This window comes from Homalodisca vitripennis, chromosome 3 (assembly GCF_021130785.1).
Source record: "Homalodisca vitripennis isolate AUS2020 chromosome 3, UT_GWSS_2.1, whole genome shotgun sequence".
NCBI lineage: Eukaryota > Metazoa > Arthropoda > Insecta > Hemiptera > Cicadellidae > Homalodisca > Homalodisca vitripennis.
Window position 1 is genome coordinate 112,771,065 of NC_060209.1, and position 27,167 is coordinate 112,798,231.

General features: G+C 35.3%; 1 protein-coding gene across 3 annotated transcripts in view; it reads right to left on the reverse strand.

The window, feature by feature from the left end:
• LOC124357318 (tubulin-specific chaperone cofactor E-like protein) overlaps positions 1-21,957 on the reverse strand; it is a 78,726-nt gene extending 56,769 nt beyond the window's left edge. Inside the window, exon 1 of one of the 3 annotated variants that reach the window (XM_046808997.1) lies at positions 21,876-21,957. The gene's annotated coding sequence lies outside the window, so the exon portion shown is untranslated. Of the gene's footprint in view, positions 1-8,181; positions 8,455-12,379; positions 12,399-21,875 lie in introns of those variants that run through there. The other 2 variants (XM_046808998.1, XM_046808996.1) reach the window with 2 other exon arrangements.
• Positions 21,958-27,167: the final 5,210 nt, after the last annotated feature.

Below are 27,167 nucleotides of genomic sequence, written 5' to 3' on the forward strand. Positions count from 1 at the left end.
CACTTCTGGCTAATTTATACCTTCCAGTTGAACCTCCAATGGGTACAGGAAAAGCAAAACCAAATACTTGTCACTTAAATCTGGGCAACTCTATGGGTATCCAAGAGCGGCACACCATGCCCGTTTTGACTGGAGAGGCTGGTACAGACCTGTCCTACCCTTCCAAAGTTATATGACAGATATTCTGTAGTGCCCGTTATCCCTCCTCGTGGATCTCAACAGGAGACAGCCCCTACTCCCAACCTTACCAATTCTGAATATCCTCCGGAGGCCTCACGAGTGAGTGAAATGAAACAATTCCCAGCTTCTTGTGCTGAGAACAAGAAAACCCCGTGTGGAGGTCTCTTATTAAATACAAAAAGCCAAACCTGGATAAAATTATAAATTCCAGAAAAATAATCTTACTGAGAATTATTGCATTGCATTTCTGTACAAAATCCTTTACATCACCACAGAGAAACGTTAACAGAAGATTTAAAGCGAATTAAATGATACTGGAACTAAATAAATGAGGTTCGGCCTTGTACTGGAGAGTTCTCGCCTAGCATGCGGCCTCCACTGTTGTTGCTAGGAATTGCGAAGTGGTTATCTCAATGTCAGATGTGCTCAACGCGCACTGCCCGTCCTTTACTGTCAACTGCGTCTTAACTTGGTCGTGACGCGCACAAGAAACAGTCGATTTTATCAGTTCTCCAAATACTCAAGATAAGAACTGTGATCAAAAGCAAACATCTTGGAACGTGACATATCGACAAAGCGAATAGCCGTGAAGCGATAAATGAACAAACACATTACTTCGTAGAAGGTTTTCCTTGGCATTTCCATTCAATCAATCATTAAACATTTTATTGAATATAAATCAATAAAAGTCCATTGTTTGTATTTTAGACTTCACACAAAGTTATACGTTCACCTGTATACTTGTACGTATTTATGTATGACGTGTATGTATCTGTAAAACAGTAAAATACAGTTTGTTATAATTGAAAGTGAACCGCTTTCTTTGAAACAAACAAAAGCCAGTAAACCTTTGCTATCGGGCAGTCATGAATTGATAGTTTTTATTATAATTCTTACCCATTCCCAATAAATGCTTCTTCACTTCCTTAGTTCGAAACGCGTCGCTTCCATTTTTGGTGCAAATTTCTGAATGAATAAAATTGAGATAGATTCTTTCTCAAGGTTTATTTACAAATATATAAATTTACAAGATAGCTAAGTAAATGTACACAATTTTTACTCAGCCATTGCAATTCACATTGTAATGGAAACAGCTAGACTGGACATTGGTAATATCCCAAATGGCCCAAATACGGAGATATATAACTTCTCTAACACACTAAAAGTTGTTTTATACAATTTAAATGTACTTTTCGTGACTCCTTATATTTTTTTTATTCACTCAAGGAATCGTACAGCAGAGCGATACTGTAGAACAGTACCAAATACTTAAAGGAACGCATCTCCAATAAACAATTAGTTGAATGTGAAACTAATTTTATTATGTACTTGCAATGTTATACTATAATCAGTAAATGTGGCAAGAGGACTAAAATACATCATATACCTCAATATTATTTAATGCTTGTACAACGATTGAGGTGTATCAGTTTATTAACACCTGATCAATTTGAATATCTGATTGCTTGGTCAAATTATATTTTGTGGTTGATTAATTTGAATATCAGGTTGCTTGGACAAAGTATGTATTGAGGTTTATCAGTTTATCACCACCTGACGAATTTTAATATCCGTTTATTAATAATTAAATCGCAAATACTATCGTAGCTAAATCAACCAGTACAAAGAGTTCCTAAGGACCCAAAAGAACATAACGAACGAATTTTTCTTAGACGGACAAATAGACAGATGGACTGTCCTTTGATCTTTTGAACTTAAAATTGTAGTTGAGCGCTTCCTTGAACCAATAGATACCTTCTACGGCGTTTCAAATCTCTAGGACCTCTCTGACAATAGTTATTACACAGACAATGATATAATTTTAACCTGTCGGATCCTTAATAAAGAATCATTAATTCATTTTTTAACACCGTTCATGTTTAGCAGCGAGGCAGTTATCTCACAGAAATATATATATGTCAGCAAAACTCCTGTGCTTACAGTACTCGTGTATGATCTAATTATTCAATGTTTTAAAATCCAGTCTATAACATCTCCATTGGCTCTCCTTCGTGTGAACTTTTTGAAAGTAGAAGTGAACTTTACAAACAAAACATTAATAGCTTATGGGGGGGGGGGGTAGAGCGTTGAAACAGAATGCATTTCCATGCAGCTAGCTGACTTTGGTACAGCAGTTACGGTACAGTACGGCAGCAGTAGTAGCAGCCCCCTCGGCCTTGGACGACTATTACACCAACCACCAGCGTGTAACCTGTCGCTCGTTTGTCTTGCAAATTATCCTTCTACCTTTCTTTCACACATTGCATTGTGTTCACGGCCAAACCCATAACTATTCATTATAAAATGCACAAAGACAATAAGAAGTGCCATTACCCGCTACGGCCACGTGCTCTATGTTAATACATTTTCTAGTGCAGCAAGTTAATTTCTGGTCTTTGCTGTCTTGTACACCACCTTATTTGAAGAACATGCTGCAGACTCGTTCGGAGATTAGAGAACGTTGCCCACGACAGGGCAACATGCTAGAGGTATCCAAGGTTAGACTCGAGGTGGGAAGAAATACTTTTTCTTATATTTCTCCCCAGATTTGCAATGAAATCCCATAACAATTCAAAGCACTCTCGGTCATGCCTCTTTTAAAAATAAACTTAGGGTGCATTTGCAGCATGACTATTTTAAAGTGTAATTTGTGTAGAAATATATTTTGTTTAGTCTTAGCCTTGACACTTGGAGTATATATGTATATTTTGTATGACGATTTTTTTAACAACTATATGTTGAAAAAAGCTTCAAAATAAGACGTTATTTATTTATGTTATAGCAATGTTTATGCATATGAAATTCCCGAAAAACATTTAATACATACTCTTGTGGAGCAAACCAAATTAAATTTCGATAATACTATGTACAGTTTTGCTCAAAATCCCCTACATGCAATGTACATTACTTCAAATCTGACTATATTACATAAAATATTTATCGTCTATGCACTCAATAAAGCAGATCGAAAATTCGAACAGGTTGACTAGAGTGGTCAGAAATTTGATAGGGGCTGTCTCTAGGGAGGTTGCATTAAAAGAACTGTACCCTTGAAATTTACGACAAAATAACCCATTGCAGTTTGGTCACTCCATCTTAACCTGATCATACTTTGGTGAGATGTATGACATGCTTTATTTATTTGTTTCAATGAACAGAACAGCTTGGGCACAAATAATACCGTCCACCTTGATGTACCACATGCACCCATTGAGTCTACGTTGATGTATGTGTGTAAATTACAATAGCTTTAATGTTATATAACACAAAAAGCATTTAATATTATGAGATCTAATCGATCTGTTTTTAAGAGGAGCTTTCCACGAGAGAAGATATACAGTTGTGAAGGAGCTCTATAGTACGAGATTTTATCAAATTACATATACGATTATCCATTGCAATTAAAGCACTTTGAAAACACCGTTTATAAAGATAATGAAGTTTTTGTAGTTGGAACTTACACGCAATTATTAGATCCTCCTATCATGAAGAAAGATCTAGTTGCCTAACTTGTTACCTTCATTGTTAACTCCCAAGATTTCAAGGATTTGACAGAAGGGCCAGCGTTAAACTTTTTGACATATCTCAGTTGACCACGAAGGCAACAGGTTGTCACCCGCGGAAATACAAGAGGGCCGTCCTCGTCTTGTTTCCCTGTTTAGAAAGTAGTATATGAGTGGAGTGCGTGCCGAATCTGTAGTCGGATGCCATCACGGTCCGTGTGTTCAATCTACGCGCACAGTGTCCTTACGTAAGGCTGGACCTCGGCACGGAAAGCTCTTGTTCTGACTGCGTCAGTGGTACCAACTGAGTTTGGGAAATAATTACGAATTGGAAATATTGTTCCTAAGTTAGTACATTGCTTATTGTGTCAAACAAAAAAGTGTAGAAATACTTTCATATTATCTAAAAGAGGAAAGAACATTGCAGAAATTCTAAATGTTGTGATTTTACTAATATTTTGTATTTTTTTAAGGGTCTTTTCTATACAACAGCTGTATTTGAAGTCTGTATATTAAACGTGTTTATGGAAAACGTTCCAAGCCCATTTGAAAGTTTTTAAGACCTTCTAGAGAATCGAATCCATGACCTTCCGGTTGGACAATGACAGCCTTACCAAAACGCTGAGGTCATTATACATCATACAATATTTATTATAATGCACACTTTGATGAGTTATACATTAGGCCCTAACGAGGCCTTCTTAAATCCTGTTGTTGTCTGTCCCCCCGTGAAGTATGTCTTGATCGAAATATCTAGAGTATTAAAATTTGGTACATTTGTTCTTCTTGACCCAAGGAGGAACTCTATTGATTTTGGGGTGAAGAGGTCACAATTAAAGATACCTACAACATTCTAACATTTTTAAATTTGCCTTAAGATTAAACATGATGGTAACGAGCAAATTGGAGGGTAAACAAATTTATAATCAATCTGGGTATAATCAAATGGCATTTTATCATATTATTATAACACCGTACTAAAACAAGTAACGAAGTTACTTTATTGGATTGGTTGGTACGACATTCGTTACGTTACGTTCTGACGGATTCTGAGATAGTACTCTGTTGTATCGATTTATTATAATTAGTTATTCAGTGGACTACAACACATCAAGTACGGCTTAATTCAATGAAATATAGTTTCTTGCTTACAAACTCTAATATTCTACAAACGTTTTCAATTAGCAAAGGAATTGGTAATGGTTTAATTAAGAATACTTTGTCATTTAGATATTGTTTCGAGTAACAGATAACAACGAGTAAACTATAAACAGAGAAAGACGACAAATAATGGTTATGACAAGCGTTGGTACACGTTTTATTTGCTTACGTGAAACAAGTGACGTGGACAGGCCCTGTAGAATCTTGTTCCGCAGAACTCGCCACGAGACTGTACGAATTAAATGGACCTTTTTCATTTAATCATTGTTTGTGATAGATAACGCAATTAAATTCATACCATATAACATAGCTGAAGGTTGTATACGTTCGTACCATCGGTGCTTCAGATCCAATAAATGACAAAATGAAATGAAATGACAAATTTCTTTGTTAGAGACGAAGTTAGGACTATAAAGTCCTCTCTACCACTTAACCTCAATTTAATGTTAGGATTTATTCGTTTTAAACATTTTAAACCGAATTTTTAAGATTACGTTGACTTAAAAAGTCCATTATGGGTATCTACAAGCATTACGAAATGAAGGACAGACTATTCTTTATCTGGAAACAATTATGATAGCTTTCCTAATGGATGGATTTTCCGTACACTAAATTGAGGAAGTATTTTGTCATTGGCATTAACAAATTCCTCAACCATGTAGCGGAATGTGATCATACTATTGAAATCTAAAATCCACTTGTATTAGAAGCCCGAGGGACCACATTACACAAGTTGAGCTCCTGGAGGCAGTGACTTAGCGCCATCAAAGATTGTAGGTCCAATGAATTTATTAGCCAGGAAGAGCGGGCAGGTCTGGCACTCAGCGCATTATCCGCTTCTCGGCATTATACAACACAATGATAGAAGGTAATCGGCGTTGTGAAATGAGCTATTATGGCACGCCTGGAGCTGCGACTTGTGGCCGACAGAGGTCCATTGAACACATGCCATGCCATCGGATCGCCGATCCTTCCTCTCCCTTTCACCTCACTGTTTCCACCTCATAATTAATTTTTGGCTCCGCATCATTTTGACAGACAGCGAGGCTCGAGGCGAGTTACAGCGCTACGTCACTACCAGTTCCTCACTCCTTCCCCCACTACCACCAGTTACCGCTACCACCAGCCTGTCAACTTTTGACATTCTAAAACTCAGACCAGGAATATTTGGCAGATAGCGAGTGCGTTACATTTACATTACTTATTGCTTTCGTAGGGTGAAACCGATCACCTCTTTCGAAAGAATAATAATAATAATTCTTTTATTTAATTTTGACAATAAAACATTGCATTGCAAAAGTCAGTTTTATTTTATTAATTAAACTCCCTACTATACACATTCATACTTACATTACTCATTCAAACATACACCTCTTGCCCATCCACGCCAACATTCATTCAACATGACACTCGGGGCTCTAACTAATTAATTTTTATTTAAATTTTCATTCTGATTCTCCCAGCAGTCAGCCATGATCTCTTCGACGGAATAAAACGTATTCGACACCGGTAGGCGCTTCAGAAGAGCTTTACACTGGTTTAAACTATCCGACTGTATAAAAACCCTTAGGGAACCGATGGAGAAACTCGACTCCAGCCTGTGATGGCAAGCGATCTAAAGCCACAGTCATATGCTGAAACCATCCGGCTACAACAATGATTATGAAATTTAAAAAATCTTTCTTGTTTTGCCTAAACACAACAAGGTCATTTACCTCTAGGTAGGCCATTACCTCATACCTACCTGTATAGTATTGTTACCATAACTAAAGACGCGATACCAGGATGTCCTATATATGTACCAGCAGAATAATGTGGGTTAATTAGAGTTGCCACTACGATTAGAGACCGCTCTTCTTACTCCGATTATTTAAATCCAGACAAAAGTGTTTTACTAAAATATGAATCAAACAGTACTTTAGCAGAACTTAACTAAAATGTTATCATCTCACTTATCTGGATCAGTGCTAGAGTTATCTAGAGTTTCTACTGCCGACATCTTTACAACTCATACGAGTATGTACCTCGAGATTGGTACTATCAGTCGTCACAGTGCCTAGTATATCTCACCCCATTTTCTTACATTCATTGTCTATAAAATAACTCAATTAAAATTATCAGTTAACTGTAGTAAATTAATTAGTATTAAAAATGATTTCGTTTTGTTTTTTGACAATGTCGCATCGTCTTGTATCTCTAATTACTCAGCTGGCAGTAGATCGATATACGATGTATTATCCATCTTAGAATTGTTGGATATGGGTAGTTTTAAAGGCCCTTCCCTGAATTTTATCATTATGATGTGCTGTTAGAAAATCAGGACTGGGGAGGTTGTTTGATCAATATGTTGTATTTCGATCATTCGACGTTTTCTAGTGTTTCAGTTTTAGATTTTCGGGTCCTAAAATAATATAGGCTATTCTTCATCAAATACATAATTGGATGTTTTAAGGTTATTTTTATTACATACATTTCAAAATAAAATGTAATTTCATCTTGGTAGGGAGTTTATAAATCGAGTGGAGGGGGGTGTACCTAGTAGTTAGCTTTAGAGAGTGATTTGCAATAAGGTGTTGTTTTAATAAACACTTTCATAAATCTTTGCTATCAACACTAATGTAATAGCAACCAAAAAGTTAAAAACCATTAAAAAATCTAATTTAATTATCTGTTCTTTGTGCATTTGACTGTTGGTGTAGTTTAAGAAATATATTATTAAATATAAATTTAAGCGAAATTATTTTTAACCATCTATATTTACTTATTTGCATTCTTTCAGTATTCAATCATTTGTTTTGCGGTAAAATTATTGATTTTGGTACACTTAATATTAATATGGAATTTTGATATAACTTTAGAAACATTGGTAGCGTCTGCTAATTGCTGTCTATTATTTCAGCCTTCTGTATTTTTCTTTAAGACAGTTAAAACATAATGAATTTAAAAAAAATTAACTGTAGGGTAAGGAGGCACAATATCATCCGGTTTAAGATTTTTTATCGACTAAATAATACTTACTGTGATTTATTTTTTATCTAGAAATTTTCAGATCTGATATGAAGGTGAGAGAGGATTTGAGCAGAAAATAAATAAAAGCAACAATTGTGAACTAACAAAAATCCGTTACACAAATAAGCTCCGCCAACAAGTTTTTAATAAATATGATCGAACTTTATTGTTCATTTTCTAATTAAACTACGCTTCTGACAGAAACGGAAAAAACTCAGGAAACAGTTAGTAAACTGGTCAAAACAAAACATTACACAACAGTAAAAGTAACACTGTCATTACGCGTAAGTAAAACTTTGCTAACAATTTTTGGACATTCAATACTCACACATGAAGTAACAAAGGAAGCGTATCCAGCCGCGCACTGTGCTTCTACGCCACCCGCACGCACGCACAACACTGCACGGTTAGCACTCACAGTTACAGCTCCTACAGCGTACTGACTGTAGCTGTACTGTAGCGTAGCACAACACACTGGTCGCTGCGCTCTCGCTAGCCACTCTACACTCAACACTCAACACTCTACAGTTCGCGCTCCCTCACGACAATGGTCCTGTTGTAACCTAGCCTTGGCTGTCCTGTTGGTCAATGTAGGGAGGGCCGCTCCACTATCGAAACCGATACAGATAGAAGAGTGTCTGTTTCGAAGATACAGAACGGTTTATATGTACAATTTGCAGATAAAATGTGCCATCAAATGATAACAATGTTGTCAAATTTGACGTGTGAAGGAATTATTTTAATCTACATTTCGACGCAGTGACAGCGGCTTGACGTATCTCCCCAGATCACGTGTATCGGAGGGCGTAGACACATATACAAGTGCAACAATCGCTGCAATAATGATAAAACAGGATGTAACTGTATCTTAAATTGTACTTTCAAAAGGCAATTTCCGCCTGAACTGAAAATATTGCAGTTTCGGAATTTAAGCAATTATTGAAAGCTCATCATGTTGATGTATATTGCTAGTTCGGAGATTTATTGGCATAGATTGGGCTGCCCTTTTATGTGACGCTGCTGCCATATAGCAATAATAATCTTTACGTACACTTTCAATAAGTTTGTATTTTTGTACAGACCTTCTAACAATTTGCACTTTATACCGTACAAGTAATGTTTAAATTATTTAAATAATATGAAGATTTTCATTTTATTTACAGAGAAAAATTAAGAACAGCTAAAAATAGTAATAATAAAACCACAAAGTTATAATAAATATTATTAATCATCACTGTAATGACAAGGTTTTACATTATTGTAGTAGTTGTCAAAGACCAGTATTGACTGGTTGTTTGGTTTAAAGGGTGTCAGTTTTCGACAGATATAGGCCTACTCTATATCATGATAGATGCGCAAATTATTCTTTATATCGAAACAAGTATTTCTAATGTATTTATAACATTCCAAAAACTGTCTACACACAACTCCTAAATATTTTCAAGAATTTTATTCATATCATCTTGTAGAATAGACAGAAAAATTATACCATTTATTCAGTTTTACTGATACTGGTTTAGAACTTGTTTCAAGACCCATCCGAACCACACTGGACGAAATATATTTCAAACAAAAAGGTAGCTTATAAATTAAATGTAAATATAACTATTGGGCTTTTAAAATTCTGAACGATTTCAGAGTTTATTGGATTAAAAAGGTTCCACACATTGTGTGTACTTGTATGTTCAAAATGTACGAGTAAATGAACATGTGAACATATTAAATTTTCTTCAACTTAGGGTAAGCGATATAATGAATGGCCTATTAAACAAAGATATCACACACAAACTCTTACACAGACACACACTCTTATCACACTTGTTTTTTAAATTGTGGTTTATTTACACAATCTTTCTTTATTAACCCTTCAGGATGCTATGACTTTTCTGTTCTTACGAAAATATCACAGCCGAAATTTTAAATTTAGCCTATTTCTGGGGATTTACTAAGTTATATAATATATATTTAGGTTAACTCTGTTGGTTTAGTGACATGGCTTTGCTTATGCCATTCTCAAATGTTCAATAATTGTATGTAAACTCCCATCACCCACTCCAAAATATTTCGCAACACGAGTAAGGCAACTCCACGACGTTTTTATTTCACAAACACTCGAGTCGTGGATGTCAAGTACCGAACAACAATGCCATTAGCTATCAGGACAAATCAATACCAGATCAAAACGTGCCTGTTCCGTAGCGCGTCCCAGTCCCAGAATAACGCACGACCGCGCGCTGCGCTTTCGCAAGGCTTGGCCGCTCTTTAGACGCGACCGTCTCTCGTGTCTCGTAATTGCGCTCGTTAATTGTGCGTGTTTTGAGTGGCGCGCGCTCCCCCATTCACCCAGCCACTGTCAAACACTCAGATGTGACCCACTTCCTCCTAAGAGTGAGACACCGCTGGAGGTGATGACGTCAGTTTGTGATATCTGTGACGTGTGTCAGCAGTGGCTCGGTTTCTTTCCACATTCATTGAAAGCTACGAGTTAGTTAGATTTATGAAACTGTGATTGGAGACGCCATTTGACAAGGTGTGGTGGTAGAGTAACTGTACACACCGATCTCAAAAACACTCATGAACCAAGTAATAGAGATAAACGTTTGTACCTGTCTCAACAAAACTCATTACACAATTGTAATTTTTTAAGTGTAGGAACGATCGAGTTCAGCAGCGCCTACTGCAGTAAAGAGGGAAACGCTAAACTCGAATTTACGGGAGAGGGATGACACTGCAGATATAAACCAAACGCTAAAACCTAAAAAGTAGATAGATAAAAAATACTTGTCTAAATGTTTTACTTTTAAAATAAGTGTGATAATTCACATACTTTATAAATAAAATCGTTACTTATATTATACGTAATCGTGCAATCTTACATATGATTTATAGAATTAACCAACTTAGAAGTTGATGTTGCGATAGTTTAAAAGACTGAGAGCCCAGTCACAGAAATAAGAAGCCGAACCGAAGTATAAAAGATATTTGATATATACATCAGTGGATAAATTTAAAATTAAGTTTCAAATAAAGTTTGCTGTATTTCGTTACTCTATCATGTTTCAAAAATTCTAATAATATTATAAACTTGAAAGTTTGGACTTGTTTGTGTGTCCTTTATAGAAATATCTTCTGAGCCAACTGAAACAAAATTTTGTATGAACTTAGTACGAATATTGGAATAACATATAAATATACATTTATGTTCCAAAATGGTTTAGAGCTTCGCCTCTCAACTGGTATGGTTGACATTGTGGCTGAGTGAAAACAGAGTTATTATATGTTAGGCGAGAAAAAAGCGAGCGAGCACATCAATCCAGTAGGCTTACGTATTGTAAGAAGCACAAAAATTAATGAATTACACAACAGTTGTAACGAAACTATCTTTTGGAGTGATCCGTGTTGCAGTGATGAGAGAGAAGAACTGATACAATTCGTAGACTGAAGACCTAAACATAGGAGAATAAAAGTATACAGAGCTCGGAAGCTTGTACATACGAGTACACTGTACTGCATAACGTTTACAAAGGAGTTACATGTAGATAATCATACAGAACAAGTACATCCTTAACAAAAGTATGTCAACCTACTGAGTAATAGGCTTTCAAGACGCTCATCCAAACGCCATTTTTAGACAATCACCATCATAGACATCATTCTTGTTTATGTTTATGTAGAAATGGAGTCTACATAGAAATTTAAAGCTAATTGGCGAAATCTTTCTCGACATATCTAGCCATATGATACAATCACATTTTTACTACTGAGTTCGGTTTCATAGCAGTGTTAAAATAATAAAAGCTCCGGTGAGCTAGGGAAGGTACTACTACAACACAAACATTTTGTCACCAACTTTTAAGGTTGATTTTCCACTCTATATTGTTTTTTTTTCTTTTTTACTCTATGAATAATAAATATTCTATACATAATCATCAAAAGGAGTTGAGATGAGTAGGCTAAATGTGTCACATGTGTTAATATGCTACATGTTAAGATCTCACATGGTTGTACTCAATTGGTTTACAAATTTATTAGTGCTGTTATTTTCTCATTGTCATCATAGTTACCCATAAGACCAATGTAAAAAGATTCGACAACGCTCAGCCTCCATCATCAAACTCAATGTTTCTCCAAATTAAATTATGCTTTATGCTAAATTTCAAACCTTTATGCTATAGGTCATTTCGTTTTGGAGATATAGTACATACAGACAGACAGAGATGAAATTTTTCCGGTATCTCGATTGGACAATAACTCAGTCAATAACTTTCATATAACAATAAACGTCATATTTAAGAGCAAGTATAATACGTCAATAAATGTTCTGTGCATAAGGCAGGTAGTGATAACACACTAAAATTCGTAACAAAAAACTAATAAGCTAGAAACCAATTTAAATAAGTCATATATATATAATACACACAATTTTTATTTTAAATATTCAGATTTATAAGAGATTTAACAAGTTATTTATCCCGAATTTGCAGACAAAAGCCAATACTTCACTAAAATAGAATAGTGTAATTTACCAATCGTACTCCAAAGGTATCCAACAATGGCGCAATTCGGCAAAAGATTCGCGAGAAATTTTGCACTCCGTCCACTCCGCAGAACTAAAGACTAACAGAGGATTGGCGCGCGGGCCCACACACTTCCCACTCTGGCACAAGAACCGTTGCATTTTCAAACTCGGCGGCTGGTACCGCCACTCAGTTTACCTCCTTTCCATAATGATCAATTATTACAATTAGCAGACATTAGCTCCAAAACTAAGTGTCACTGAGATAACTGACTCAATATAATGTATACACGCGTAATCTGAATAATCGTGATGACAAAATCATACTTTGTTATTTCTCAGGGTTCACTCTTAGTACTAATCTTATATTCTACGATTTTAATGTATATACAAATTTTTATTCTTATCAATCAACTCTACTAAATTACTTAGTTTACCTTTTAAGTATTTTCGCTGAGAATGGACACAACAAATTTTATAAAACGTCTTTCAATTGGAATGAGGGCAAATAATTCGAGTATTAAGCAGTTATCTCAGCCGAATTAATCAAAAGCAAATCTAAGGAATTTAGTAGAGAGTTGATTGATAAGTATTTAACTACTTTGCCATACAATGTAAGGTTAGTTAAGAGAGTTAATTAAGATACATGGCAGGTTTTTAAGATGGATTATGTGCAGAGTACCTAAACAGTTTTACCACCTCATCACAATAAACATAATGTAACAAAAAGGTTGGGCTGGCTATGTATTTTCAAATTCTCTGTGTGATTCTAAACTAAAAATAAATAATAACGTTTTTCCAATTTCCACTTCGTTTAGCCGAAAGCCGCCATTTTTGTTTTTTATTAACAAATTACTTACTATCTCTAAAACTAATAAAGTTAAAGAAACCAAATTTGATTCGTAGTTTTGAATAGGTGAAAGGAAAATAAAAAGAAATAATTGTCTTATTTTATTCAATATTAACAAAATGGCGTTTGTTGAAACTTTTTAAAGGTAAATAACAAAAAAAACAGTATAGCTATAAGAAATGAACTATACACAAACTATTTAGATAACGTTATTGTAATTTCAACGGTACTAGTTTCAACGGAATCCGTCAAGGCATAAGCGAGCACGACCATTTTTAAATATATGCTTGCTCAAGCAAGGAGCGCCAAACTGATAGTTGAGAGTTTGTTATCAGTTTGTTTGTTGCTCCTAGCTTCTTCTACAAGAGTAGCTATCTTTAAAGTGGTCGAGCTAGGTTATGCATTGACGGACTTCGTTGAAATAAGTACTGTTCGAATTGTAATAACATTTTCCAAATAGTTGGTACCTTGTAAATTATCAATAATATTGATGTAGTATAGCTAATGCCTATCAGGAGACAAATTGTTTGTTGCTTCTGGCTTTACTTGTGCAAGCGTACCTTAAAGTGGTCATGCTCGCTTATGCCTTGACGGATTCCGTTGAAACTAGTACCGTTGGAGTTGCAATAAAATTCTCCAAATAGTTGGTATCAAGTACAATTTTTATAACTATACTGGATTTTTTGTTATTTGACTATAACAATAAATTTTGAACAGACACCATTTAGTTAATATTAAAGAAAATAACACAATTATTTTTAATAATTTCCATCTTACCTATTAAATTAAATTTTGTTTCTTTAGCTTTACAAGTTTTAGAGATAATAATTTGTTAATGTAAAAATACAAAATGGCGGCTAACGGCTAAACGAAGTGGAAATACGGAAAATATTTTCTTCAGTTTTGGCTTAAAATCACACATAAAATTTGAAAATACGTATCCAGCCCAACCTTTTTGTTACATCCTGTTTATGCAGTATACGTAGGCTATATCTTCCATAGAATATGTGGAAGGAATACATCCGAAATCAGAACGGAAACATTTATCCACAAACTTGTTTGGTTATACAGTCCCAAAAAAATTAGGTGTCTCCTTTCACACGTTGATCGCATCAGCCAGCAAAAGCCTAGGACCTATCCAGTTACTGGAAGGACCGAAGCGGCGCGGCGCGGTGCGACGGACGAAAGGAGAGCTGACTCACGCGATGGGAGGCCAACCGTGACTGTGACAGTCGTGATGTGACGTCACGCGACTCCGAGCTAAGCGAACTACCAATTATCACATCTCAATACCCGTGTTTACTGCCCTACTGCAGCACTTTCCTGTATCAACCAGGATCTATTGTCGCATAGTCTTGCCTCACAGGAGTGTAGTCCTCAAGCTGAATGCAAATTAAGTGCTTGTGAACTTGAACAATATTTTTTTCCTTGCTTGTTCCAATGTCTTTAGCTTGTTTCTAGAGAAAGTATCGATGCCCCAGCACAGCGACAGGACCTAACTGATGATCCTTCGGTTTCTCAGTCTGACACGCTACCAGGGAGACGACTTGGCAGGGGAATAATCGCAGAGACGTGAAAGCTCCACTTCCAATAGTACCGCTTCCACTTTACCACTTGGCTAGAGTTTACGCTTAATGTAACGAATTAAGAGGCATCCACTTATCCGGTTTCTCTTTGGGAGTGGTAAGGTACTTAGGAATTTAACCCAGCTACACAGTAAATAGATTGCAATTGATAGATCCAATTCAATACTCGTACACCGCCAAAATGTAACTAAATGTGACTTCTAACCAAGTCAAAGCGCAACTAATTTAACTGTACAGGTGAGTCTTCAATGGAACTTCCCCTGGTCTCACAGACCGCAGAAAGTCGTGAAGGTTCACCACAACCCAGTTCCTCAAGATTATCTACAGACGCTATATGTATAACCCGACAGTCTGCTCAGCTCGATGCTGCAACTTGCGTCATTCAGGGACAGGGACGACCTCTTCGTGTCTATCGTGCGTCTGGACCGTTGCTGACGTCACACCCGTCTGTGCCCTTCTCACAAGGCATCGACTGTACTCAGCGATCGGGACTCGTCCAAAAGAAAGAACAGAAGCCGTTAAGACCTCAGGGTCATCCAAATTAATTGGTTTGCAGACCTCGAGTGAAGGACTGGCTTACATAATTATATTTCATCACGGATGATGCCTTTCGCTCTATTGTTTCTAACTAAACTTCTATGGTCGTCTTCTTATACTTTTAACAACACAAACTCATCCTTATACAATATTTAAGATAAATGTGTGAAGTAGTAGGCTATTGTAATTTATAATCTGCATTCAATAAAAATGCCCAATAGACCTGAGAAGGTTTAGATAATTCGCCCACAACTCCACGTGTAAGGAGTTGATGGAATTAAAAAGGATTGGCATTGTGTGCGCCAGCAACTTTCCCATGAAAAGTTTTCAATTCCCACCATTTTTACTGTTTTTTACATTTATGTTCTTGGAAATTAGTTTATGTTGAGCAGACAAAACGAACAGAAAAATGGCTTCCTTCTACAACAAAGTTATTATTAATTTAGTTTATATATCTAACTTTATTAATTAAGTTTCTATTTCCAAAGTAGACATATTTTATAATTAAAAGAGAGTACTTTATTCGGTTGTTTTGCTTTCCACTGCCACTGAAATTCTAGATAAAATATTCTTACTAGCTTTCGTATAACAAAACCAAAATAAATACGTATGCTCACTATACAGAGTGTTTGAATTGAAAACGTCTTACTAATATTTTAAGGCACTGGTTCTGGGTAAAAATCAAATCTAATATATTGATATCGTCCGAAAGTCTGCAGTTATTCATATATGCAATATTTTTGTTTTTCGTGTATTTGCACGCAGAAACCATTATACATACATTTCTGAAGTTTTTCCAACAGCTTTATAACAAGTGGGAAAATTTCAAAACAAATCAATATTTTCCAAAATTAAAAACCGGTTCATTTAAAGACTATTTAGTGGAACATACAAAAAGGCTAACTGTGTTATAATTTTACAAGAATAATTACTTTTTGGCGTTTTATGACATTAATCTATTGATAACTCATTTGTCAAGATTGACTAAGATCCGCCGCTTTATATGGCACTTTCAATTACCATCTTTGCTCAGAAAGAACAATTTCTTCTGCAACAATGGTAAAATAATATAACATGGAATTAAGAAGACTTAGTTGAGCCTCAATATCGGATTTCTAATATTGTTGGAAATTATTTTTTATCTACAGTCTACACAATCCTATATATTCTATTACAAGGCATCGTTCAAGTGACGGTTGTTTCCATAAATTTGTATCCTTTTTCTAGGAAATAATTGTAAAATAACTCTATATACATAAAATTTTAACTAGGAGTAATATCCCAGAGAAGCAACTGTAAAGAACAAAGCCCTGGCTACCACAAGCGTCTGTGACAGAATCGCTTCCCGCCAAGACGGCGGGTGAGTCAGGGGCAGAGCGGTTAACGGCATGCACGCGGATGCTGGGGTTCAAGTTAGAATCAAGTTTCCTTGTAGGGCACCGTCAACCTTGGCCGGCAGTGAACTGTGGCGACAGAATGCCGCGGTTAGCAACAATCAATTACATCCATATATTCGTATATTCAGATGGATGTGTTGGTAATTTTGAATATTGTACAGATTGAAATTAAATTTAAATTGGTAGTTGACCCGAAGAGTAAGTCAAAATAAGTGGCAAAATTAAATAATGCTATCGGTTTAAGTTTGTGTGCTAGGGAATTTGGATCTATAATAAAAACACTCCAACATTCAATCTGAAAATATAGCAATAGCATTTCTGGCACAGCCTGAAGAAAGGTTGATTTCGTAAGTGGCTGTCGTCTCGAAATTTCTAACTGTAGATGGGTACAAAATTGTGTACAGATCTGGACACAATTGATGATGTAGTGATTCTTTATTAGTCACCATTTTAATATACTCGTACAATTTGAAACATGTAGAAACACCAGCATCTAAAAAATTTAAATAGCAATAAGCACATAGTGGTTTCTAAATATGAGGATTGTGCAACGATTTAGAAATTATCTCTGTAAACGTATTCACCTCCTTGCAGTGATGTAACAATTGCGGGGGGATGAGTGAGGTGGATAGACAGCTCTAAAATATATTTTTCTAACACTATCCCAACTTATTTCAAAGTACAGCAGTTAAATGTTTTACTATTAATAAAACATATCTAATTCATTCTAATTTAGATTACGTATGTCAAATTACGTATTTGGCATGGTATGTTCTTCAATAATATTTATACTCTCACCCCCACCCCCACCACTTTCCAAAGCCAAGTCCCATCTACATCAATGTTTCCTTGTACCGATTCGATGTTATTGTTATGTCCCAATATGCTTCCCAAAACGTTATACGGCAACCACCTGGCTTTAAGAGTTAAAAAAAATCCCATACCTAAATCAGAAGCTGTAACCGAACGGAAAATCTTAAGACGCCTTTCCATTTTGTTCTACGAGGTCAATTAACTTATTTATTATCACTTTTAAGACAATGGCGTAACCAGCGAGGGAGTCCAAAGGGGCCCAGCCCCCCTTCCCAAATTTTCAGTAAACTATTATTATTTAAATAATTCAGTACTACTGACATGTACTGTTTAAAGATCGATCTGAACAAAGAAACGGGTAAAGAACTTTTTAAGGGACAAAATGGGGCCTTACTCTCTGCACACTATGGAAAAATATGAATTGTATGGAACCCCCCCCCCAGTTTTTCCTAGCTACGTTATTGCTTTAAGACACTGGATGCCAACAAAAAAATTATAATATGTATAAAAATATAATATAAAAAAGTGTTGAGTTTGTTGCAAATGATGAAACTTTCTAAAAGTAACATTATTTTGTAAAATATTTAAAAGAGAAATTTTGTATGAATGCGAATGGTCGCCATCTTGAAATTTCAAGAGACTGCCAAACCAACTGATCCAAGGAGAAATGAAAAATTACGGCAGTCATCGTATTCACCAGTCAGTGTTATGTGATTGGAATAAGAACATTTCTATACAATATACCTACTACTTACTAGTTAAGTTTGATACAATACAAATACATAGGTAATGCGTTTATGTTACAGGGTCTCTCTAAACCTGTTGTCAAGTCAACTATATAGTGTAAAGTGTTAGTTATGTGGCGGCTGTGCATTTCAATGCTGTATCCACATTGAGTGTAGCGTGTAATGTTCTTCAGAATCTTCGCGAGATTCACTTGCTTTATTTGCAGAGTGATGTTACTATAGTATTTATTTTTGTATAGTCCTCCGGTCTATATTATACTGTAGGCCTAATTTAAACTGTATTACATTTGTACTAATACAGTTAGCAGGAAGAAGGACAAGAGGTGTATCACTAGGACTAGGTTACCAGGATACTAGTGTTTATCAGGGACAGAGACGGTCACTCGTCCGTGCTGGCATTGGACCGTGTAAGGCGTAGCCCACGAACTGGTAGCATTTCGCGATATCGGAAAGTGCGCACGGTGGAGAGATATTGTGCGCAATACTTGTGCAATGTCGGAGCCGGGAGTCGACTATCGCGCTAGTTGCCAACAGCTGACTAACCGGATTTATCTGGTTTCTGTGACTTTCTACAGCCTTTCTGTACAGCCTTGCCCAGCTGACGTGCTACCAACCAGCCCACAACAGAGACCTCCAGTGTTGCCAACCGGCTGTGGACAATCAGCTGATAAATGTCAACAACTCGACTAGTCCAGTATAACCAATGGCAAGTTGCGACTGCTGGAGGTCAGATTGGAGGGAAGTTAAGTTTTGTTTCAGAATCTGAACTAGTCCTTTCTCGAAATTTGACACTGTTAGTATTATTACCAATGTATTTATCTCTGATTTTCTTCAATATTCAAATAAAGGGATACAACTACAATTTCTTGTCAAGCTAAAATGTGTACATGTTAAAATAAAAATATAGTGTAAAATCCTATTGGTTATGAGCAATATTATTACTATCGCAAAGTGAAGTGTAATGTGTAAGAAATACTTTCAACATAAGAGACCACCCAATCAATAACGGCACCTGGCCTTGTACCAGGAACATCACCATGTAATGTTCCCCACCAAGAGAACTGACCACCCTCTTCTTTCACACAACGTTACCCAGAATAATGATCCTTGACGCACCAGCTGCCAGAACCATGTCCACTCCAACTACGACATCAACACGAGGCGAAAGCTATTTAATGCATCCGTTTCACAGCTTTTATATCCGGGGGGAAATGGTTTAAAATTGAAGAATAAGTAGGGGAGTGATTTTGTTTTGACAGAAGACATAATGATGGCTGCGAGTAATGTTGATGCCTTAGTTACAACCCATCTATTTTAACTCTCGGTTCATAATTATTCTAGGCGTAATTTGACAACATTTTGAAGTTGTTATGCGTATTAATTTAATAACACATCATAGGTTATGAGTTGGATTATTCATAAATAACGAGTCTATTACTTTCCATTAAGACAATCAATTTTTATCAAGGTTTATTAAATAATAAGTATTTAACCAATTTTTAGTAAGGCGCCCACTCTTCAATAGACCTAATTAAGTTTTCATTAGTCATAGCTTCCGACCAGTAGATTTAAAATCAAGAAGGTTCTCCTGAGAGCTAAGCAAATAACACTTGACAAATTCACAAGCTGAGTATAAGAATCAGTACAGTAAAAGTTCACATCCCAATTTCACATTCACATTTAAACTGTAAAATTTGTTACAGAAAATCTAACTTGTGTTTGTGATTCCAAGACATAGTTACCGCGTCAAGCACGTCTAAATACAGACTAATGAACAAGTCCCTAAATTAAAAGTGTAGCACAAAATTCTTATACCTATTTTTAATGATACATACCGTAACTCTATTGAAGGATTCTGCCAACCAATAAAACAAAAACGTGGGCCTTCTTCCAATAAATATACTCCAATCAGTACAGAAAACTTCACTTGTGTTATGGCCATAATATAATAAATGAGAAGCATACAGCTGCACGATTGTTAGAAACTTTAAACTTACAGTAAAACTAGTTTATGGGCACACATATTTTCTTTTAACGTTGTGTTTGTATTTGTCCATGAAATGAAGAATCTGTGGCAACTGGGATAAAAACACTTTTATCAATGCTTAATCACATTTTAGGGCTTGAATGCGCTAACTATTTATCTAAGTATGATTTTTGTAATTGAAGGAAGTTACTCTCTAATAATTACAACGTTTTCCCTCGAAGAACTCATCTTTTACTATGTCCCCTGAGATCCCCAAGTAGTTCACGCAGGATGTACAGTAGCGACAGCGCTCACTACACTTTCAGGCCAAGGGTCCTTTAATTCTAAATAGGATCCTGCCTCCCCCATCGCCTCATGGCTACTTCACCCATGAGTTGGTCCAGACAAGGATGTGTTATACAACCCGGCCTTGGCTAGGTAACAAGGCAGCTCTCATATCTCGGTAACTGTAGCCTTCGCCCCCCCCCTACCGTGCTGCGTTGCGCTGAGGATGCACTAATTGTATATAGGCTGACTAATTGGGAATAACAGCAGGAAATAACCCGGATCTGGATGTAACAGTTGCACAAAAATGAAAGTGTTATAATATTCAGTCTCAACAATGCACACTAAAACTATTGTAATCTTTTAACATTAAATACCTAAACATCAAAGAAATGAACCTGCTGTAAAAGCCTGCTTTACTTATTTACAATGATAATACAATCAATTTATAATACATCCAACAAAAAGCCTGCAGAGTAAACGTAATCAGCATTCAGCAACGGTGTAAGTAAAAGTACTTTGTTATACTTAAGTTACAAAAAGTAGATCACTTCGAGTTTTGCAACAATATCTTCTCTTTTGTTGACGTATACGTTTCGAGTGACTGGTTAAATTAGTTAAGTATGTAAATGAATATTACCTATAAATACGTTTACTTCCAGTAAAAAGTAAGGAACAAAAATACAAACTCCAGAAATATTTGGAATCACTATCTCTCACTTTAGGCTACATAATTCTCTTTACACCAAACAACTATGATGTAAAGGTAGTGTAAGAAGTACGTTATTAAATGTGCTTATTTCTAAAATAGAGTAATTTATTTATTTATTAATATTTAAAGAATTTACTTATTGCAGAACTAATTGTAGAGAATAGTGTAAAGAACACTTTCACGAACTTTATCCCTTTTTACCTTATGTATGAAGTTTTCGATATTGCTTGCTTAAATACAAACTAATATTAGAAGAAAAGTTCACGCGCGTAAGAATTGTCTCAGCGAGCCGGCTGATATAAAAAACATATTGCCTGGTCGTGTGGGCAGAAATTGTTAACCACTGAATTTTGTCCTAAACTGTCAATAAAACCTATCAACATTTCCACGTTTATTAACTGTCTTCCGGGGGAATAGTTTTAATTACCAATGAAAGTAATCTCAGTTTATTATTTTGTTCAACTAAACCAGGAAGTAGTCAAACTCATGTAGTATTGTATAGCATATATACATTGTAATTTTTATATGTGATGCAATAAATAATTTATAAAGTCAACTACAAATAAATTAATAAAACTATAATTACATAAAAAATCAATAACATGACAACTTACGGTTTTGGATTCTGTTTTTCTGTTATGTTAGTGGAATTAGGTTATGGACGAATCAACACTAGAATTTAAACAACGCGACCATATTTCTCGGATAGTGTTAACCCTACTTAGTTGCCATAGTGTTTACGTTGACAGCTGAGAAGTAATCATTGATCATATGTGAGATGTGAATCCATTATTTCAGGTTAACAACTTTATTCAATATACTATATAATATATTCTTCAGTAATATATTACGTGTGTCATGTCCTTTCCATTCATCATGACCTTTAGTATACAAATAATTAAACGTTAGAATATACAATTTACGTCGTACAGTATATGTATACTAAAATACTACTTCTGAACAATGTTTTTCACACGGTCTGAAAAAAACACATTCACTAGAGCTGAGAGTGTAGTGCTTTCAAACGGATATTTTGACTTTAAATAACACATGAGCTATATGACAAAAGTATTCTTTTGTTTCTATTGAAATTACAAGACTTTATACCAAAGGCTTGTAATATGAGATACATTGAGATACAATCAATCACGAATCCAGACTCGGATCTCTTATAGTGATTCCCTTCAGTCAAATCTTTATGTACGTATGAATAAAACCAGCGTAGTAGTCGAAAAGCGAAAATGAAATAAATATTAGTGGATACTTTAGTTCATTTCTCTCCCCTTACAAACTTGTATTAGGAGGTTCTTTTAAAACGAATTCTCATAACTAGGTACAAAAATCTTTCACTATTGCCTCACATAGATATTAATGAGTAATAATGATGGAAATCAATGTACTGTAGCTTCAAAAACATTTGTCCTTTGTTCCTATAAAAGTAAAGGTGATATGTGCCCTTCATAACTTAAATGGTATAAATGATCTCCTAATTCTAATTACTCATAATATTTCATTGCAAATGAAGCTGTAAGCTATAAAGCATCAAAACAATACAATTTTTAAAAAATTGTGACTTCTTTGTATTTTGTAAATAACAACCTTCTTTCCATCCCTAGCTGTTGCAGTCAGTCTATAAGTGTTCTCTGGATCAGTAATATTCTATGGAAATATTTATAACTTTTCGGGTCAGAATACCAAATGTCTTTGTGGTTTGAAAACTTTGTCTATACTTAAAATCAAACTGCGATACAATGTCAATATTGCCAAGTTTGATAAAAGTTCGCATATTACATCGACATTACAAGAGATACTAGTATGGTCGTGCATGCCGGATTTTAGTAGGAAGCCTCGTTCGCACGTTATTCGTAGGATAACCATGTAGAGATTGTCAATGAACGAGTACAATATACCAAAACCTTTAGGGTTGGATATTGAAAACAGACTATAGGTATTAACGAAACGATTTAAAGTGTTTTAGTTCTTAAACGTATGCGTTTAGGAACGTTATCATTGTCAACATAGATGTCTCACCACGGTGAGACCGAAACATGACAAAAATATAATTGTGTAAGCAATCCTTCTACACGGTTTGATCAGGAAAACCTAGATGTTAGTCTCGATTTCAAGCATCTTTGTCCTTGTAGCCCTTATGATAATAACCACGATAGTGTACCAGGTTGAGAATAATATTCAGCGGTAATTTCATCCCATAAAGCCGTTCTTTAAAACATTTAGTCACAAATGATTCAGGCATTGAATCAAGTGAGTTAGTTTATTAGGAAAGCCGGAATATGAATAAAATACCCGAGTGGACCCCTAGAGATGCCAGGCTCTCCACCTCTTGCATTGTCGGCAAATCAATATGCTCCCCAGACTCAGGAGTGAGGCACGTGTGGGGTGCAGTGCAGGGGAGGACATTAAGCGCAGGCATCGAGGAGGGTCCGCCGTCAAAGGGGTGCAGTAGCAGCAGATAATGGAGGTGGTATTGGATTTTGCACTGACTGTCATACACCCTCTAAAACAACAGTCTTTGATTAACACTCAATAACATAAAGGAATCAAAGTAGAAGTTTGATCTAAAGAAGATAACCCAGTTTTGTAACAGCTTATCACGACTTAGTCATTCATTCTTTGTAACAATTTTTTTATTATTATACGTGATGGCTTTGATAACATCTTTATAAATGGATACAAAAAATAAAAAGGGAGCTGGCGAAAAGGCGAATCTTAAAGCATACTTTTACATCAGTTTTAACAGGAATTGCCTGGCTAATTGAAGCGTTAACACAGATTTCACTGACAATCCTACCTCACAAGACTCAAGCCTCAAGACTTTGCGAAATACACTACCTAGAATAGCGTAAGATTATTTCTAAAATGTTCTAATTAAAATGTATCTTTTATGAATGATGGAAATCTAATTGATTATTTATGGGTCATATACTTACTTAAGCGATACTGCAAATGTTAAACAATTTCAGAATAATTTAATTTTAATTAATTGCTTCGTTGTATTCATTTCAAGTATATTATTCCAAATTTACATATCTGATCAATCTTAGGTTTAGAAAACATTGAGCCCTTATACTAAACTGTATGACAATTTTAACTACATTATTTAACTTCAACATGCAATCGTTTGCGTCGTTGGAACCATAATTTAGTTACTTATTAGATTCTGTCTTTCATTAAATTTGTAGCGTTAAAAATCTATGCACTATTTTAGAGAACATTTTGCTATTTCGCTAAACTCCCTTTTTATATGTCCAGAAAAAAGTACTGATATAGTATTTAGGAGCTAGATTAGCGATTACCGGGTTATACCGATATCTTCGAATACTTTACAGTTTAGCCGATATATGCCATTATTTGGTTTCTATTACTAACTGGGTTTTAATAATGAAATTCAATATCTTATAATTTGTGTAGGAGAACTGTTTTAGAAATTTAATTTGTAATACTTATAATTTTAAAATATTAAGTTGTTTGTATTAAAATGTTAGGTTAGTAGTAAACTAACTATGAGATAACCGTAGATAACGGAATATAGAAGGACATGACAGATCGTGACGAGTCTTAGTGGTCAATCCAACAAAGTCACTTCATCATATTTGTTGGTAAATTATCGCAAATTTCAAAAGATTCTATTCAGTTTATTCACAAATTTATTTATTCTGTAATGTTCTTGTAGTCATTATGGTTACTAACAAGGTAAAAGTAAAAATAATTAAACATTATGCATTATTTGTGCTCTTTTAAGCGCAAAGTCAATAAAGTTTCTTCTTTGGACCGAGACCTAGATTATACAGAGTGAGTCAGAAATATGGTAAAATATTTTAAGACGTGATTGTAGAGCTAAAAACAAGAAAAAAAACGTTATATAAAGATAGGTCCGGAAACGCTCCAATACTGAGTAATGATTGGCGAAAGATTCTGCTTTGTTTTCAGTTCACCTGGTGAAATTTAGTGATTCTGAAATGTTTTGTTCTTACTTTTTAACTAAAATAGGTGGATTTATAGGGAATATCACCTGAAAAATGAAATAAAACCACTCTAGAGGTTCTAGTGTGAACAGTTTTTAAGAAAAAAATATAAAATTTGCCAAAAATCTAATAAACAAAAATACCGTCTTAAATGTTTGATGTCCAATAACATTGGTAAATGACCATTAAACAATTTTTTTTACTAATACAGATTGTAGAGAATTTAATTCTGAAAACCACAATAATAAGCAAAGTTAGCTAAATGTGTAAAAAAAAGTTATGAAATTGACTCCTCACGCATTAACACTACACAGGAAACATTTGCTGTTTTCATAATAAGGAATGAGTATTTGATTGGTAACAGCTGGTAAAAACACTAATAACATATTTTTAGTTCAAAAATTTTATTTTTAAATATAATAAAGATATGTAAAATCGCCGGAAGATTAAAGATGATGCTCAAAAATGCACGCGTTCAGGCGTCTTCTCGTCGAGTTTCGGACCCGTTCAAAAAACTCCAGGTGTCTGCTTAATGGTTTTCTATTCCTTTAGACATGTTTAATCGGAGTTCTTCAATGGTATCTATTGGGAAAGAGTAAACTAATGTTATTAAACGTCCCCAAAGGTCCAAAGGATTTAAGTCCGGTGATCTTGCTGGCCATGAACTGCTCCACCTCGGCCTATCCATTGGTTTGTGAAACTCTCATTTAGGTGTCGATGAACAGCCCAGAGAGTAGTGCGCAGGTGTCCCGTCATGTATAAACCTCATGTTTTTGGCGCAAATGCAGAGGTACATCATCAAGCAGGTTAGCTAGATTCTTCTCTTAAAAAGTTCAAGTACAACAAGCCATTAAGCCTGGGAGGATGCACGAATATGACTAAATGATTTGTTAAGATTCCAGCCCAAACATTTACTGAAAACTGATGCTGTGGGCGATTAGGTTTGATAGCATAAGGATTTCTGTCTGCCCAAGTGTGGTTGTTATGGAAGTTAATGATAGCTGTTCTTGTGAAGTGAGCCTCATCGGTAAACAAAATTGTATTTAAAATGTTTAGGATCAGCATATTTTCCCAGAAGCCATCGACAAAAAATCAACACGGGGAGCGTAGTCTTGTGGCAAAAGAGTTTGAACATGCTGGGAAGTGGTATGGGTTTAACTGATACTCGTGTAGTATTCTCTGAATACTAGATTGGCTGACATTGAACTGTAGTGACAATTCTCTAGTGTTCTTTTCAGGATAATCAGAAATTTCATTAAGAACCAACTCTTCTAATTTAACAGTCCTACATGATCGGGCGATGCCTGCATTACTATGCTCCGAAGACTTCAAAGAACCTGTTTCAGATAGGCGTTGATGAATAGTGGCAAAACATCTTGCTCTTGGACATCTGCGGCTAGGAAAGTTATCTTGATACAGACATCTTGCTGCAGTATTATTGCAGCATCCCAAACCATACATTAAATGCATGTCCTGATAATTCTAATAATTGATGAGTTTGAATACACATGAATATTACCTTCCATTTTTAATAAATGAAACACTCAACACAAAATCACTAGTAAAATGAATGAAAATAACTGGTTAAAATACTTAACACAAACACACAGTATCTTTACAGTTTGTTGTTTTTGTTCAACAATGGGGTGACAAATGTTATTTAATAATAAAATGCCCAGCTGATTATTTATTATTTAAAAATGTATAAACAGCTGTTGTTTAAATGACTAATTATTACCAGCTGTTACCGATCAGATACTCATTCCTTATATCAAACAGCAAAAGTTTCCTGTGTAGTGTAATACGTGAGGAATCAATTTCATAACTTTTTTTTACACATTTAGCTAACTTTGCTTATTATGGTTGTTTTCAGAATTTAAATTCTCTACAATCTGTATTAGGAAAAACAATTTGTTTATTGGT